At 35.8% G+C, this 15,697-nt stretch overlaps 1 protein-coding gene across 3 annotated transcripts in view; it reads left to right on the top strand.

Annotated features, from left to right (window-relative positions):
* LOC149799332 (fibronectin type-III domain-containing protein 3A-like) overlaps positions 1–15,697 on the top strand; it is a 264,342-nt gene that overhangs the window by 76,721 nt on the left and 171,924 nt on the right. The window lies entirely within an intron of this gene.

Genomic DNA, 15,697 nt, shown 5'->3' with positions numbered 1-15,697 from the left:
CTTGTGGTAGTGCCAGAGGGAAGGCCATGGAAGTATTGACATATGCATATGTAGTTGAAAGACCACTGTTATCTAGACTCTATGCCTTGAATTTAAAGTATGTTTTGATCTTAATGAACAGACAGTTGTTGCCAAGACCACAGTTATCTAGACTTTTGCCTGGAATTTAAAGTATGTTTTGATCTTAATAACACACAGTTGTTGTCAAGACCACTGTTATCTAGACTTTATGCCTGGAATTTAAAGTATGTTTTGATCTTAATAACACACAGTTGTTGTCAAGATCACTGTTATCTAGACTCTAAAAACACCACGAGAGACATGCATTTTGTTAAAGTACAGACATGATTTTTCTGTTTTAAAGTGGATTTCCACTTTTAACCTGACTTGGATCAGATTTTACATGATATAGTCTGTTTTTTTTATATTTTTGTATATCATCTCTGATCCGGTTTTTTAAAACGGTCTGTCCAGACCCATTCCGCAATGATGCTTGTAAAGTATTCATTCCTTGTATTAGTTAGCACACATCTCTTGTAAAGAGTATTCTGATTAGTCAAAAGTTTAAATTCATCCAGTGAATCTTTGTGTAAGATGGCAATGGAAAAAAGAAGCATGCTTGCAAAACATGGTTTCCCGAGTTGTTGAGAGAGACCATTGCACAAAAAGTTGAGATAAAGGTTTAAAAAACAAATGGAAATGGGAATGGCTGGAGCAAAAAGTTGATGAAATTTAGTTGATCAGTTTATAAGAAAACTGAATGCCAGAGAACTGGCATTATGTGACCTCTGCAAGAAAGATCTGAATTGCGTAATCATGGTTGGAAGAATTTGGAACAGCATCTACAAATTAAGCTGCATTCATAAAAATTGAAGCTCAGAAGGCATCTGGAAAAGTGCAGCTAATTAATATAAGAAGAAAGATTTCTTGCATGAGAGAACAGATGTAGCCCTCTGTCAGAATATGTGTACTGCATGTCACCAATACAAGCACCAGCTTGAAAGGAAAAAGGCTCTCATTGAGAAGGAAAAGAAACGATTGTACATTGAGCCAAAGAAGTCAGTGGTGACAAAACAAAAGGCTAAAGAAATCTTTGCCAAAGCCACAAAAAGAGCTTGACTGGCGTATCAACAGGTTGTGTCCAATGGAGAAAAAGACAAGTGAATGTACAGGATTGTTTCTGTATACATGTAGTTAACATACTTGGGTGTTTATTTTACAGATTTTTATGAAACGAGAGAAGTATAATATATTTGCTGAAAAATCTGACAAATTATTGTGACTTAATTACAATGTATACACTGATATGCACATGAAATGACTTAAGCATCTGTAGTATTGGAAAACAAATTCATGTGACAATAAATATTGTGAAATTATTGAAGTCAAGTTGTTGAACATTTTTAGTAAATTTATTAGTTTTTCAAATAATTAGTTTGCTTTATTTTATGATCATAAGTTGCACCAAGAGCTTTTTTTGAGTAGACCTACAGATTGGGGGCACTGCCCCTAGGGCCCTCATTAGGTGAGGACCCCCAAACCCCCCTTAAAAAATTTCTGCTGTTTTTATGGAACACAAAAATCATGTCTGAAAGTAAGATGACTCATTTTATTTTAAATTATCTTTATTAAATCGGACCTTGATCACTCAAGTGCTTGGCTTCACTTAATAATATCTTGTATTAGACCTGAAAAATTCAAACATCAGAAATGTTTTAAGTCTGTTTCTCGACATGGCAAACAATTTGGCATATGTGTCCATGTCCATATGTATTTCTAATCCACAGCCTTGATTGTCTTAAGTTCTACACTTTCTATCAAAATAAAAGTTTTTGCTTTGATAACAAAGAGAGTTTCTTGTATTGATCTCAAAGTTTTAGCAATGTTGATGTTTTTTAGTAAATATTTTTAAGGCACATAATTGCAAAACTTTACTTCTCTAGGTTTATCAAGTTTCATAGGTGAACATGATCAAATGTTTACAAAGAGGCCATTGTCTTTTGGGAGGAAACACTGGGCTGCTTGGTTAATCCTTGTTCAAGTTTCAATGATATCAGTATATATTTAAATGTCTTCTTTACAATATTTTGGAAAGGTCTTTACTGACAAAAGATCAGTGTTTGAATCGGTTGAAACTTCCATGAAGAGAAGTTACTAGGAAGGGACATAACTTGAGTAGTTACTAGTAAGGGAATGAACTTAAATGATTTTATCAAAGCTGACAGATTAAATGCCCTCAATGAGTTGTTTCCCTTATGTACATTAGCTGTGCTATTTATGGAGTTTCAAACCACAGATGTTAATAAAATCTAATAACTGAAGCAAAAATGTAAACTTGTCAGCCATTCATTTCGAAATCATTCTAGTGAATTTTGACTTCAAAATGCTATTTGCAAAATATTTATTTAAAAAAAAATGCAAACAAAAACCCAAGTTAAGAAATATGAATAACATATATATATGTTAATGTTATCCTATATCACCGACTTTATTTTGAAACACTGTAAATAGCAAACACAATTGATACTGATTGTTAAATATTCAGGAATATTTAGTTTATATTCTTTGTGGTTTCTTCTGAGTCTGTCTTTTGATTAGCTTTTGACAGTTCACATTCACTTTTTTGTAAGCATTTGATTGATTGGTTTTTAATGGCATATGCACACATGAAAGGTTATATTTTGCCATGGCAGTTGGAGTGAAGTGCCTTGCCCTGTTATGCACTATAGCTGGTAAAAATGGCTTGATTTTGTCATGTTGTGATAAACCCATACCCCACCAGTTGCATTGCAATTACTTCTTGTAGACTTTCCAGTACAATGTGTACCATGTGACAGATATGATCAGCAGCTAAAAAATTCCCGAACATATGTCTCAGTCCTGCTATTTTTTGAATGAGATATTATACATGGTTTTGATCTACTTAGGTATATAGACAGTATTCAAGTTCACCAGTCATAACTTTCGTTTATTGTCACTTCAGAGGAAATTCCAGTCCTTAAATCTCGCAAACTGATGTTGTCATTTTATTAAGTATTACAGTGAAATGGAAATTAAAAAACCTAGCCTGTTAGAGAACACTTTCATATATCATTACAGCCTATTAACTTAGAAATGGCATTTTTAACTTTGCTTATCTTTTTTGTCATCATCCATGATATTCTTATAAGTTTAACTGGAATCAGATGGACAAGATGATTACAGAACTTGTACTAGTCTTGCTGGCATGTCACTAGTCCTTCCGACAAAATGCTGACTGGCAATTGAAACTACAATTTTTTTTACTAGTTTTGCTGGCATGTCACTAGTCCTTCACACAGATTGCTGCTGTCTGGCAACTGAAACTACAAATTTGTACTTAAGTATTGGCAACATGACACTAGTCTTTCCCAAAAAATGTTGTCTGGCAACTGAAGTTATAAATTTTGTATTAGTCTTGCTGACATGTCGCTAGTCCTTCACACAAAAAGCTGATTGGCAACTGAAACTACAAAATTTGTACTAGTCTTGCTGAAATGTTACTAGTCCTTCCCACAGATTGCTGTCTGGCAACTGAAACTACAAATTTGTACTAGTCTTGCAGGCATGTCACTAGTCCGTCCCAAAAAATGCTGTCTGGCAACTGAAACTTTGCTAGCCATCAGATTATTGAAATTATGAGATCTATTTATTTGACAAGAATTTTACTAGCCTTGGCTAGAGGACTACTGCTAAATTTGAGCCACACAAACTGTAAAGGAAGTCTTGAAATCAAAATAACAGTTTGCCCAGCTATGATTGCTAATGTGCTTATTGTAAATTTTAGTCTTTGTTTTTACTGGTGACTTTTTTGACACCTCATATTGCTTTAAACGTCAAGTGCTGGAATGATGAGAAATTGTTTAAAGGTGAACTTGTCATGTGCATTTAAGTAAAACATTTTACACATGTGTCAGAAGTTTTACCTTTATTTTAAAGAAAATGGATAGGTTTGTGTCTTTGACAGGCAAGTCAGTGTTTACAAGTCTTGACTGTTCTGAAATATTCAGGAATATGGCAAGATATGTATGAGACTTTTGGTTTGGTGTTTTATGGCACGACATCGGCTGAATATTGGTTAGTGCGGAGGCATTTGAAGTAAAGTGTCTTGCCCCAGGACACACCATGGTGGTAGATAACCTGGGCTGATCTGATAGTAGGATTACAACCTGTTCCGGTTTGGTCCTTGGCTTCTGGAAATGTACGAGAAGCACTTTTAAGCCCTATTTGAAAGTACTGAAGCAGTTCAATGACCACATTGTCTGTAATATTTGGTGCAAAATAATTTCATAAGAATCATAATTAGTTGTCTGTTAATGTTTTGTACAGAAATATTTGTTAAAATGCTGCAGATGTTTCTGCTGAAGAATCAGCTGAATGTATGGGTAATATGTTTGTCTTTAATTATTGGCATCATTGCAAGCCTTGGGCATCTGCTAAACTTCTTTATTATCAGTGGCTGACATTTGCTGAGATTGCCTCATTTTTTATGAGTACAAATAACCAAAAATATGTCATCAACAATACATATAACAGTCTTCTACACATCAATGAAAGTGTCCACTTTATTGATGAATAAGTGACTGCTTGGGAGGGAAATTTTTATTGGCTCATTCGGATAGTATGAAAGTTCACACTAGGTCACAGTAGTGATTGGTTAAGCAGGTTGATGCTTATGCATATGCATTAAAAATGAGGAAATTTATTCACAGGTGGGCATGTGTGATAAAGGAGCATAGTGGATTATCACTCTGGATAGTGATGATGATTATTAAGGGAGGTGTAACAATTCATTGATATCTGTTGACATTGCAATATTTTCTTTTATGATATACAACAACAATACCAATACCACTGCTGGAATATTCCAGTATGAATTGCAGCATGAGTGTGACACTGCTCTTTGTAGTAATGATGTAATAGTGAGAAAAGAAAGAAAAAAATTGAAGAGCTTTGTTTTGTTTTGTTACAGTATTGAAGATAATGGCACTGTTGTGCGTTATTATCTGACTGTTAGACATTTGTTATGTTTGCCCTATTCAGCAAGAGAAACCACCAATCCCAATACCAAAATATCAGAATAGTTTTTTTATACTCTGATTATGTAAAACTATTGATCAATCATGTTCAACATTTCTTTTTTTTAAAGTCATCACAACGAAACTTAGTAACGAAATAATATGCAGAATTTGCAAAATGGTTGTGACATATTCAGGTAATAATACATATGTATGTAATAACCACACTAGCAGAACACCAATGCAGTAACAGACAATATATGCAAAGTCAAAGACAAGTCAAGTCTGTATCAGCACTCTTGTACCACAATATGTATTGTATCACCACTCATGTATTTTGATACATACATATTATTATCAAAGATGGATCGATACCTGGCCCATCACCCAGACTTGGTCAGCTAATTTTGCACTACTCCTAATACTTGGCCTGGTGTTGTTTTAAGATATAAACTTTGATGTTTCCAGGTCAGGTACCCCCTCCCTGGTCTTTCTAGTTGGCAGTAATGAAATTTAGAAGAAGAAAAACAAAAACAAAAAAAGCCATTTTAGGGTTGAAAATACTGGTGGTGAGAGAGAGGTGGGGAAACCAGACAAAATAGGAGTGGAGAACCTGACTGTCAAAACCAACCAAGCCTGGTACCCAGCAAAATTTCCCAGCTCATACATGACTGATCATTATAAATATTGCAAACAATCTGGTGATTAGCATAATTATTAATGCACCACAATATATAGTTAATAAAATCTATACCAGCGTATTAAAAACGAAAAGCAGTGCAGTACTTGGGGCATTTCCTAATCATCTTTAATAGCTATTCCTATAGACCCAAAATTGATAACAAATCTAAACCGATAAGCTCAGTTGGCCAGATGTGATTGCCTTTAGTGCTAGCAGTACTCCGATTGTCTGTAAGGGATGCTGACTGAGCCACTCCATGCAGTTTTCATTTTGGTTATGTTGATCTTTCTTCTTTGCTAAAATTGCAGAGCTTTGGGGTGTTGTCAGAATGGGCCCCTTCTGTGGGCATGGAAAGAAATTGAGATGATGCTGATAAGTCTAGATTTAAATGCATCCCTGCAGCTAACTAGTTGAAATTTCACTATTCTTGACAGTGTCTTGACAGCTTTAAATTTTTCCTGAAGTTATGCCCCACTTTCAGGGGATGGAGATGGATTGTTCAGGGAAGTTAAAGATTTATGAATCATATTAATTAGAGAAGTTATTTGACTTGCATTCAGCTACATTATTTAAATCATTTTGCATCCATACCATGTGACTGTCATCTGTCATGTGCTGTTGCAAATTCAGATAAAAATTCATGTGTCTTTGAAGATCAATTTAAAATTCTCATAGTTCAGGCACACTACACATGCAGATTTGTAAAAAAATTATTTTTAAATGTTTTGCACCTTGATATATGTTAACCTTGGTTACTCTTTATGAGGACAAAACTTCTGGATGTCTATGGCATAAAAATGCATGACTTTGATGCAGGATATGTTGGCCTGACATCACTACTAGCCTCTTGAAAGGGCCTATAGGAGGGGCAGGGTGGGGGAAACCACTGTAACTTAAGCTTCCAAAACAACTTTACAATTCATGCTTCCTTGGAACATGGACACAAAGCCTTCAGTGAATCTCCCATGATCAGTGACACTCAGCTTGAAATTCTTAAGATTACTGGCATTCCAGCTGCAGTTTGTTACATTATAGTCTTACCTCATCAGCATCATCTAACTCTGCAACCTCCTATTCACACAGAAAGAACCCATTTTGATCCAAGCATTTGAAATATTTAGATGTTGATGTGGAGTGTGGTTTATAGGACTCAACACCAGCCATACAAATCTTGTAGCCAGTCTTGTTTGCAATCCAAAATGTGTTGCCAATTTTTTAATTTTTTTATGTCCCCACATTTTGGAGCCAAATATTTTCCCTGGAATTACCTTGGTTGTATTAGGACACAAGACAGTAGAGAGAACAAGAATCTATTTGAGAGATCACTATTCTTTCATTTCTTTCTCGTGATAGAACTTCTTGCTCTCTGTGGTGTTATCTGTTGGGTATAATGTCCTAGCTCTTTGAACCATATTACTATTATGCTGTCCTTTGAGGCCATATAGTATGCAACTTCATTGTGAGGCTGCCTTATAATTAAATACATGATACATATACCGGTACTTCTGCTACCATTTAATCAAAGGAAATCTATGACTATACTTGCCATTTAAAAGGAACCAAGCTATATTATATCAAAGAGCTTTATAGTGAAGGAGATCTGTTTTACTCATGTTTTATCAAAAGGCTTTATAGTGAGGGAGAACTATTTTACCCATGTTATACCAAAGGGCTTTTTTGTGAAGTAGAGCTGTATTACTCATGCTATATCAAAAGGCCTTATAGTGAAGGAGAGCTGTGAGCACCCATGTTATATCAAAGGACCTTTTAGTAAGGGAGGGTTATATTACCCATGTTATATCAAAAGACTTTATAGTGTTGGAGAGCTGTATTGTGTTGTATCAAAGGGTCTTATGATAAGGGACATCTGTATTACCGATATTATATCAAAGTTCTCAGTAGAGGAGGAACTGTATTACTCATGTTATATCAAAAGGCCTTAGAGTGAGGGAGAGCTGTAATACCTTACCAGACATGACTGTCGGAGAACAGTTAAGGAGAGGGTAACAAGCGATCTAATTCTCACAGGATGCAATGTGACATGTCAGCATGTGGCAGTAGTGCCTGGTAGAGCAGCAGAGTTAAAGCCCCATTGCCACCATTTATCATAAATTTCACCAATCTTCTGATCTATCTCAAGTGTGGAAGGAAGGGAATAATTTGTTGAAAAAGCTATTTGACATAAACTGTTCTTTCAAATAATCAAGATGTTAGATTTAAATGATGTTAATATATTTATTTCAGAATTAAGAGGTGCCACCCCTTAATTCAGTCAATGAAGTCGCTTGTTATTTTGATCTTTTTCTGGAGTGCTCCAAAAGTAGTGATGTGATACATTTGACAAATTTCCCATTGGTGACCAATCTAATTTGTCATGTGACATTACTAATACTAGTGATCAGAGTTGTCATGTGACGTTACCAGACATCACACTGTTTGTCTTGTGACTTGACCAGATGTCACACTATTTGTCATGTGACTTGACCAGATGTCACACTATTTGTCATGTGATGTCATTAATACCAGAGACTGGAATGTGGAGCATGTACAAGATACAAGTACAGAATCAAAATCAGGTCACCCACTGTACCAGAAACCAATATTAATTCCAACATGATTATTGAACTGGTAAATGATTTTATATATTATCTTGCTCTTGTATTTCAAAATAAAATGAAACATATTTGGAAATAAATTCTGTAGGCTTTGCAGTTTCTGTGCTCTTTTTGTATTGTCATACCAGTACAAAATGCTTTAATCTTTTCTTCCTTTGTTAAGTATATTTACATTTTGCTAGGAACTGGATGTGTGACATTAGGAGAACATATTATCAGGCATCAAGGCTTAGCTTCAAGCACAGTATGCTTAGGTTGACAGGGGCAAGGTCACTTCGAGAGTTAATAAAAGAAAGGGCACAATATCAATAGTGTCTAGACTTGTAATTAAAAGACGGCAAGCTGAAGGTTAAAGACTATATAGATATGGTATATTCTTTTATCAAAGATTAAGGTTATCATTACAGGAAAGATTGGTCTGGAAGTTCACTGTGAATAATACACTGGCTTATGTTCAATTTGAGTCATACTCTAGCTGGAATTCATTTTAAGTCATTTAGCTCATTTTAAGTAATGTTATAGTGGGAAGTATATTTTCAGTAATGCTATTGCTGGAAGTTTGTTTTAAATAATGCTATTCAGACGACATGTAAACAATTTATATTGAAGACACTGATCATTACTGGTAAATCTAGGTGTCCATTCTTCACAGTTCTGTTTTAATTACTGTATGTACTTGCACAACTGCAAACTGATTCGCTGGGGCATTAAGCACTGGTAGATCAGTGTCTTTATTGTTTATTCTTTTGATTTGTCCTATCAAACTACATAGACCCAGAGCTGATGCTGCATTATGTGATAGTAAATATGGGTCAGTGCAGATTGCAGTAAGACTAAACTTATGAGTATATACTTGTACAAACTGCATGGATAGTTATCTTCTTTGACATACAGAGCAATAGAGACATTTTTCTTAGACAAGGCATGTGGTCAAAAAATAACTGCATGTTGGCCTACCTAAAACAATTGTTGGTTTAGAGTGAGCTTGGATGCTGAAGATTTGTATATAGTAGCGTACTAAGCACTTAAGTTTGAGTATTGGAAACGATTTTTGTGTGCTCAAAAGCATTAGTCTGATATATTCATTGAATTTTGATATATTCACAGAAATTTCTTATGCCAATTGAGTATGAAATAAAATTCTAAATTCCACCATTTCTGAGATATATTGAGAGTATTGGCTTGCCAGTCTCTTTTAGCATAATGCAACATCAGCTCTCTTCTGTTATATTGCACCACCTTGTACCATGATTCTGGACATAATGTAGTTCTGCTATGGAACCCATGGCCAAAATTATACCAATGTATACCAACAAGGCTTGAAAAAAGGTGAAACTTTGTCTTATATCTTCATTTCATTTCCGGGGCCCTGAGTGGCCAAGTGGTCTAAAGCGCTTTACATTACAGATCATTGCCATCTCACCTCTGTCTGCGTGGGTTCGAATCTCAGATTCAGCCAATGTGGGTATGTGAGAAAGCTTGCCAGTTTTTTCTCGTGGGTTGGTGGTTCTTTCTGGTGTTTTCCCGGGTTCTTCCTCCACCATTAATACTGGCTGCCATATATAGCCTATCGTGTGCTGAAAAATGGCGTTAAACCCTACAACAACAAGATCATTTCATTTCCAAAGCACCATTATTTTAAAGGTTTTGATAATGCCCACTAAACCATGGTTCTGTCCATTATGCTGTTTTCAATATTTTGCAGTTCTGTATATATCATGGTATCCAGTATAATGCAGTTCAGTACATAACTTGGTCAGTGGCTATGGACCCCCAGTTACTGGGTTTTAATGAGGGACAGCTGTATTTCATTTGACTATCAGCCATCTTGCATGGATTTGGTTGAAGTCAAAAGCTACCTTCCCTTTGTTTTTGTGTTCACACTACAGCTATATTCATGTGTCCTGTCCCATCCCATCCCATCCCTTGCAAATTTCATGTCAACTTGGTAACTTTTGAAGGATTGCATGAATTGAAATTGAATGTGGTGTAAGGCTTTACAATATAAAGGTTTATGTCAAGTTCAATTTGACCGTTTTCTGATAAAGTTATGGCTCCAGTTTGAATTTCCAAAATATATCATATTGGTGGGGACATCGTTGTCATATTGTTGGGGACATCATGTCATATTGGTAGGGACATCATTGGCATTGGTGGGGACACAAGTGTCATATTGGTAGGGACATCACTGTCATTATTTGGGGACATGTCATATTGGTAGGGACTTCATTGACATTGGTGGGGACAAGTGTCATATTGGTAGGGACATCATTGTCATATTGTTGGGGAGATCATGTCATATTTGTAGAGACATTGGTGAGGACACAAGTGCCATATTGGTGGGGACATTGTCATTGTTGGGGACATCATGTCATATTGGTTGGGACATCAGTGACATTGGTCAGGACACAAGTGCCATATTGATGGGGACGTCTATCCAGTTCATTAATCATAATCATACAGGTCTAACCAAAAAATTGTCCATACTTTAATTGTCTTCACTTGTGGTGTTAAATGTTGAACAGTTTTAAGATCACTTTAAAAAATTTCACCAAATGATAACAACTGCCATTATTTCAAGATATGGTTTAAAGCATCCTGTATCTCCTCAACCTCATTTTGCCCTATACTTACTGCATTTGTTGAAGAATTGTTACAGATTGTATGATAATAAACAAAAGGGTCATTTGTTTATATTGAAAGAATGAGTCAGGGAGCTGGAGAGAAAACACCTGTCTGTGATTACTTTACACCTGTACAAATCTTTGCTTTGTTTAAATGGCAATCTTGATGGCTTCTTAATAACATGTCAGTAATTAGTCTTAGTGTGGTGTATTGTTCTTTATCCACACCCATTTTAAATACACAGGGTTTGATAGAGAACACTCTATTCATTGTAACTAAATAGTATGCAACATAGTAATAATAAGAAAGAATTAATAAATAATGACACAAAATGTATTTGAAAATTTCTGTGCCCTTTGTTCACCCTTTGTAGTACAGGCCACGGGGTTATCTCTCTTATTTCTGGACATGTATGCAAAATATAATGTGGGTAGAAATTTAATAATCACTCAGTCTTTTCCATCTGTATGTCTCTTCTTACATAATGCTCATTTCAGACGAAAGTTATGAAATGAATAGAACAGCTTCTATCACAAAAGATTTAAATTATTTCATAGCACAAACAGATTGGGTTTATCAGGCAAAAACAATACTGGTGTTTCCTGTTGGCTGACTGTGCCTGCTTTTTGGTGCCATCCCTAGCACTTTTTTCCCCATCAAGGTTATTAAAACAATTTTGTACTTTCTGCCTACCTGTATTATTTTATAAATTTACACAGTCAACACAAATGTCCTGAATAATATGCTAATGTGTTATATTTTTTTTTATACTTACATTGCTGATGTAGGTGTTTTTTTTGTGTAGTATTTGATAGTATACATTCTAATGTAATTGATAGCCATTGTTGGGTACAGAGCAGCGGGGAGGTGTGCTCTGATCATGGTACTTTAAGTATGATCCAAGCAGCACTGTTTAGAACTCTTTGAAGTTTCTGAAGTAGATATTGAGATGAACCAGACAGAACTGAGTTACAATAGTCCAGTCTTAAAAGTACTAATGAACATACAAGTGTTTTAGTGGCATCAGCTGAAAGATATTTGTGAATGGAGCTGGTCCGTATCAGCTCGAGATATGCAGCCTTGCATATGTTCATGACATGTTGGTCCAACGTGAGAGTACTGTCCAGAGTGACACCTAGGTTTCGTACTGACTATGTGAATTTAATGTTGGTGTTACTGATATTTATTGTCAGAGTAATTTCCTTGACCAAACTTTATGGATGACTCAAACTGTTCAGTTTCTCACTGTGTCTGCATTGTAGATGAACAATTTTATACTTCATTTGTCAAACTTCTTGGTATGATAAGCTTATTGGTGCCATCTTCATTGCCTGGTGTCCTGTGGTCCATCATCATCATCATCACCAACACCACCACCACCACCATCAATCCCTTAACCCAAGAGGTTTTTGGTGCACCACAGATGACTTGAGAACCAGTTCTCTGCATCTTTCCCTGTTCTCTACTGCTCTTTGGGAATCTCAAATTCCCATGCCTGTCCACTCCTCGATGTTGTCTTCACACTCTTTTTCTGTCACCCTCTTCATCTGCACCCTCCACTGCTCCGGTAGCGTAGTGGTTAGAGCATTCATCTTGGATACGGTAGGTCATAGGTTCGATACCTGGCTGAGTCATACCAGAGACTTACAAAAATGGTAGTAACAGCTGCCTTGCTTGGTGTTCAGCGTTAAGAGATTAGTGTTAGGACTGGTCGACATGGTGTCAGGATAATGAGGCTGGGTGGGACATCATGCTACATGTCTGCAGCATGATTCTCCGGTGCTAGACATCACTATAAACTGCCACATTGCAGACATCATAGCAATATGACTGAAACATTGTTAAAGTTACATTTAAAATCCAAATCACAACAGCAACCACATCTGCACCCTTGTACTGTGCCTTGCAAGATTGTTTTTGCCAGTCCAGATAACCTTGAGACATGACCACTTCAGTTTGCCTTTTTTTTATTTTAATACAGGGGTCAATAGGTCTTAATAGGGTTTGATGGCTTGTTGGATTCTGTTGTGGTCCTCTTTGTTGGTTACATGGTCTATGTATGAGATGCCAGAGATCTTGTGGTAGCATCTCATTTCAACGGTTTGAATCCTTCTTTGTAGATCTGATGTGAGCGTCCATGTTTCACAAACAGACAGAAAAATAGATATGACAATTGAGCACATCAGCCTTTTTTTGGAACCAAGAGCAATGTTGGTATGATGTCCTTTGGTTTATAGCATCTTCAAATTCAACACAGTATTCAACCGTTGATCACGATTTTCAGGCACAAAAGTTAATTTTGACACTGCTATGAACAGCCAGTTCACAAAAACAAATTAACACTGCTGATGTTTGTTTAATCGGCTGTAAACCACATCCACTTAGGAGTCTCTGAATACAAAGTGCTGATTGTTCTAATAGAACATTGTTATGCATGACCACATCACAAAGATAGATCAAAACTACTGACCTTTTTTTGATCCCTTGAAGCCTCATACAGTTAATTATGAAAGTCTTGGTACTATTTAAAAACAATAATAAAAAAACAACATTGAACATTGTAGAGTCTGGCTACTGCTTCTTAAAATCCATCTGTGATGCAGGCAGTCACATTGTATGCAACATACTGTAAATCAGACTAAAGTATATATCACTATCCAACATTGTAGTGCCAAAGCACAGTAAATCCCCATTATGATTGTAACTATTGCTTCTTTAAAAGGACCTGTCACCAATATATAGTCAGTTCAGAGGTTTGTATTGTATTTGTGAAAAATGTAAAATCCCTGATAATGACCCAATGAGAAATCTTTTGACAGGGATTGATTGTAGTGATCAAGTATATGTCTGTGGAATCCATCTGTAATGCCCATGGTGAAGGAGGTTAACAAGTGATTACTGTTTTCCAGATTTGATTTGTCATTGTGAAAGGTGTGTGTTGTTGGTTGATTTATTGTTATGATACCAGTACCAAGGCATCATCTCATCACTGTGGTGTGGCCTCTTTGTATTGTTTATCTAGTTAGTCTCTTTGTCACTGTGGTACAGGCCTCTTAAGTCTTGTTTATCTAGTTAACACTTTTTTCATTGTGGGGTGCAGGCCTCTTAGTCTTCTTTATTTGGTCAATATCTTTATCACTGGTGTAGGCCTCTTACAGTCTTGTTTGTCTAGTTAATCTGTCACTGTGGTGTAGGCCTCTTACAGTCTTGTTTGTCTAGTTAATCTGTCACTGTGGTATAGGCCTCTTACAGTCTTGTTTGTCTAGTTAATCTGTCACTGTGGTGTAGGCCTCTTACAGTCTTGTTTGTCTAGTTAATCTGTCACTGTGGTGTAGGCCTCTTACAGTCTTGTTTGTCTAGTTAATCTGTCACTGTGGTGCAGACCTCTTAGTCTTGTTTATGTAGTTAATCTCTTCATATTGCCAGTGAAATAAGTTTTGGTATTGTCTTTAAATAAATTTATTTTGGGTTTTTTATGGGTTGGTACTGACCTTTGATTTCATTTTTTGATTCACACACACACACACACACACACACATATATATATATATTTTTTTTTTTCAGCTGTAAACTGCACAGACCCAGATCGTGTGGCACATTATGCACAGGCAGATCTGGGTCTGTGCAGTTTGTTAAGTAGCAGCTAGTAGAACAAATAGCACAGACCCTGATCTGCATGTGCAATATGCTATGGCAGATCAGGATCTTTGTTATTTTCAATTTGACCCAACCCATTAGTGATTAATTATGGTGTTCTCTACTTACCTAAATAAAAACCGCAAAGTCATTCACAGGATGAGTGTTATAATAGCTAAATGTGCTGTTCTTGTGCTACACTTGAAGTGAGTCTGAAATTTATGTGTATGTCCCATTAACTAATGGACAGAATAAATATATAATACATGTACCATATTAATCATGCAGTTCATAATTGCTAACCTACATGTACACATGCTCTTCAGATATAATTGTACATGTTTTATAATAGATTGATATCATTATTGCTATCTTGATTTAAATAATTGCGCTGTTTTTTTAACAAAAACTAAGAATCACAAATAAAATGCATGCACAGCAATTGTGGATATTTTGAACCTGCTGCATTTTGATCTTGAAAATAATGGAAATCTTGCATAAACCTGTTATGAGAGTCCACCTGTCCTCATAGTCTGTTTTTGTTGGCAGAAGGTGTGGTCTCAAAAGACAGATTTTTTCATATACAGTGTGGCCCGCATGGAAACTTTTATAATGAATTAGTACTTTAATTCTTTGATTCACTTTTACAGCATGTAGTATTCCATTTTGTAAATCACGGTATGTTTTTAGACATGGTACACAAATACATGCTTAAGTAAGTAATGCTTCCTTCTAAGATATTTGCTCTTCTACCATGTTATAATATGCCTAGTCAGATTTTCCCAAAATAAAGCTTCTCAAGGATGGCAACGACATGATTCGTTGAAGATTATGCCTTGAGGTGTTGCAGTTGGTATTATGCTGCAGACATTCAGTCCACTTTGTATAATTTGCATAATGATGCACTGAATTTATGACTGAATTCATAATCACTGGCAGTTTTCTTTAAATCTTTTTATAACTGCATTGCAATATGTTATTAATATGAATCATTATAATTAGAATGTACTGATGGAATGCACTACATTTGTGATGGAGGTATAATAAAGTCAAGAAATCAAAGTAGCTATAAAAAAATTCTTCCTTCTCAGTGTCTTAACTAG

The sequence above is a fragment of the Sinohyriopsis cumingii genome, chromosome 5 (assembly GCF_028554795.1).
Source record: "Sinohyriopsis cumingii isolate HCF-2022 chromosome 5, ASM2855479v2, whole genome shotgun sequence".
NCBI lineage: Eukaryota > Metazoa > Mollusca > Bivalvia > Unionida > Unionidae > Sinohyriopsis > Sinohyriopsis cumingii.
The sequence above is the reverse complement of the archived record's forward strand: the minus strand, read 5'-3'. Positions and strand labels throughout refer to the sequence as shown.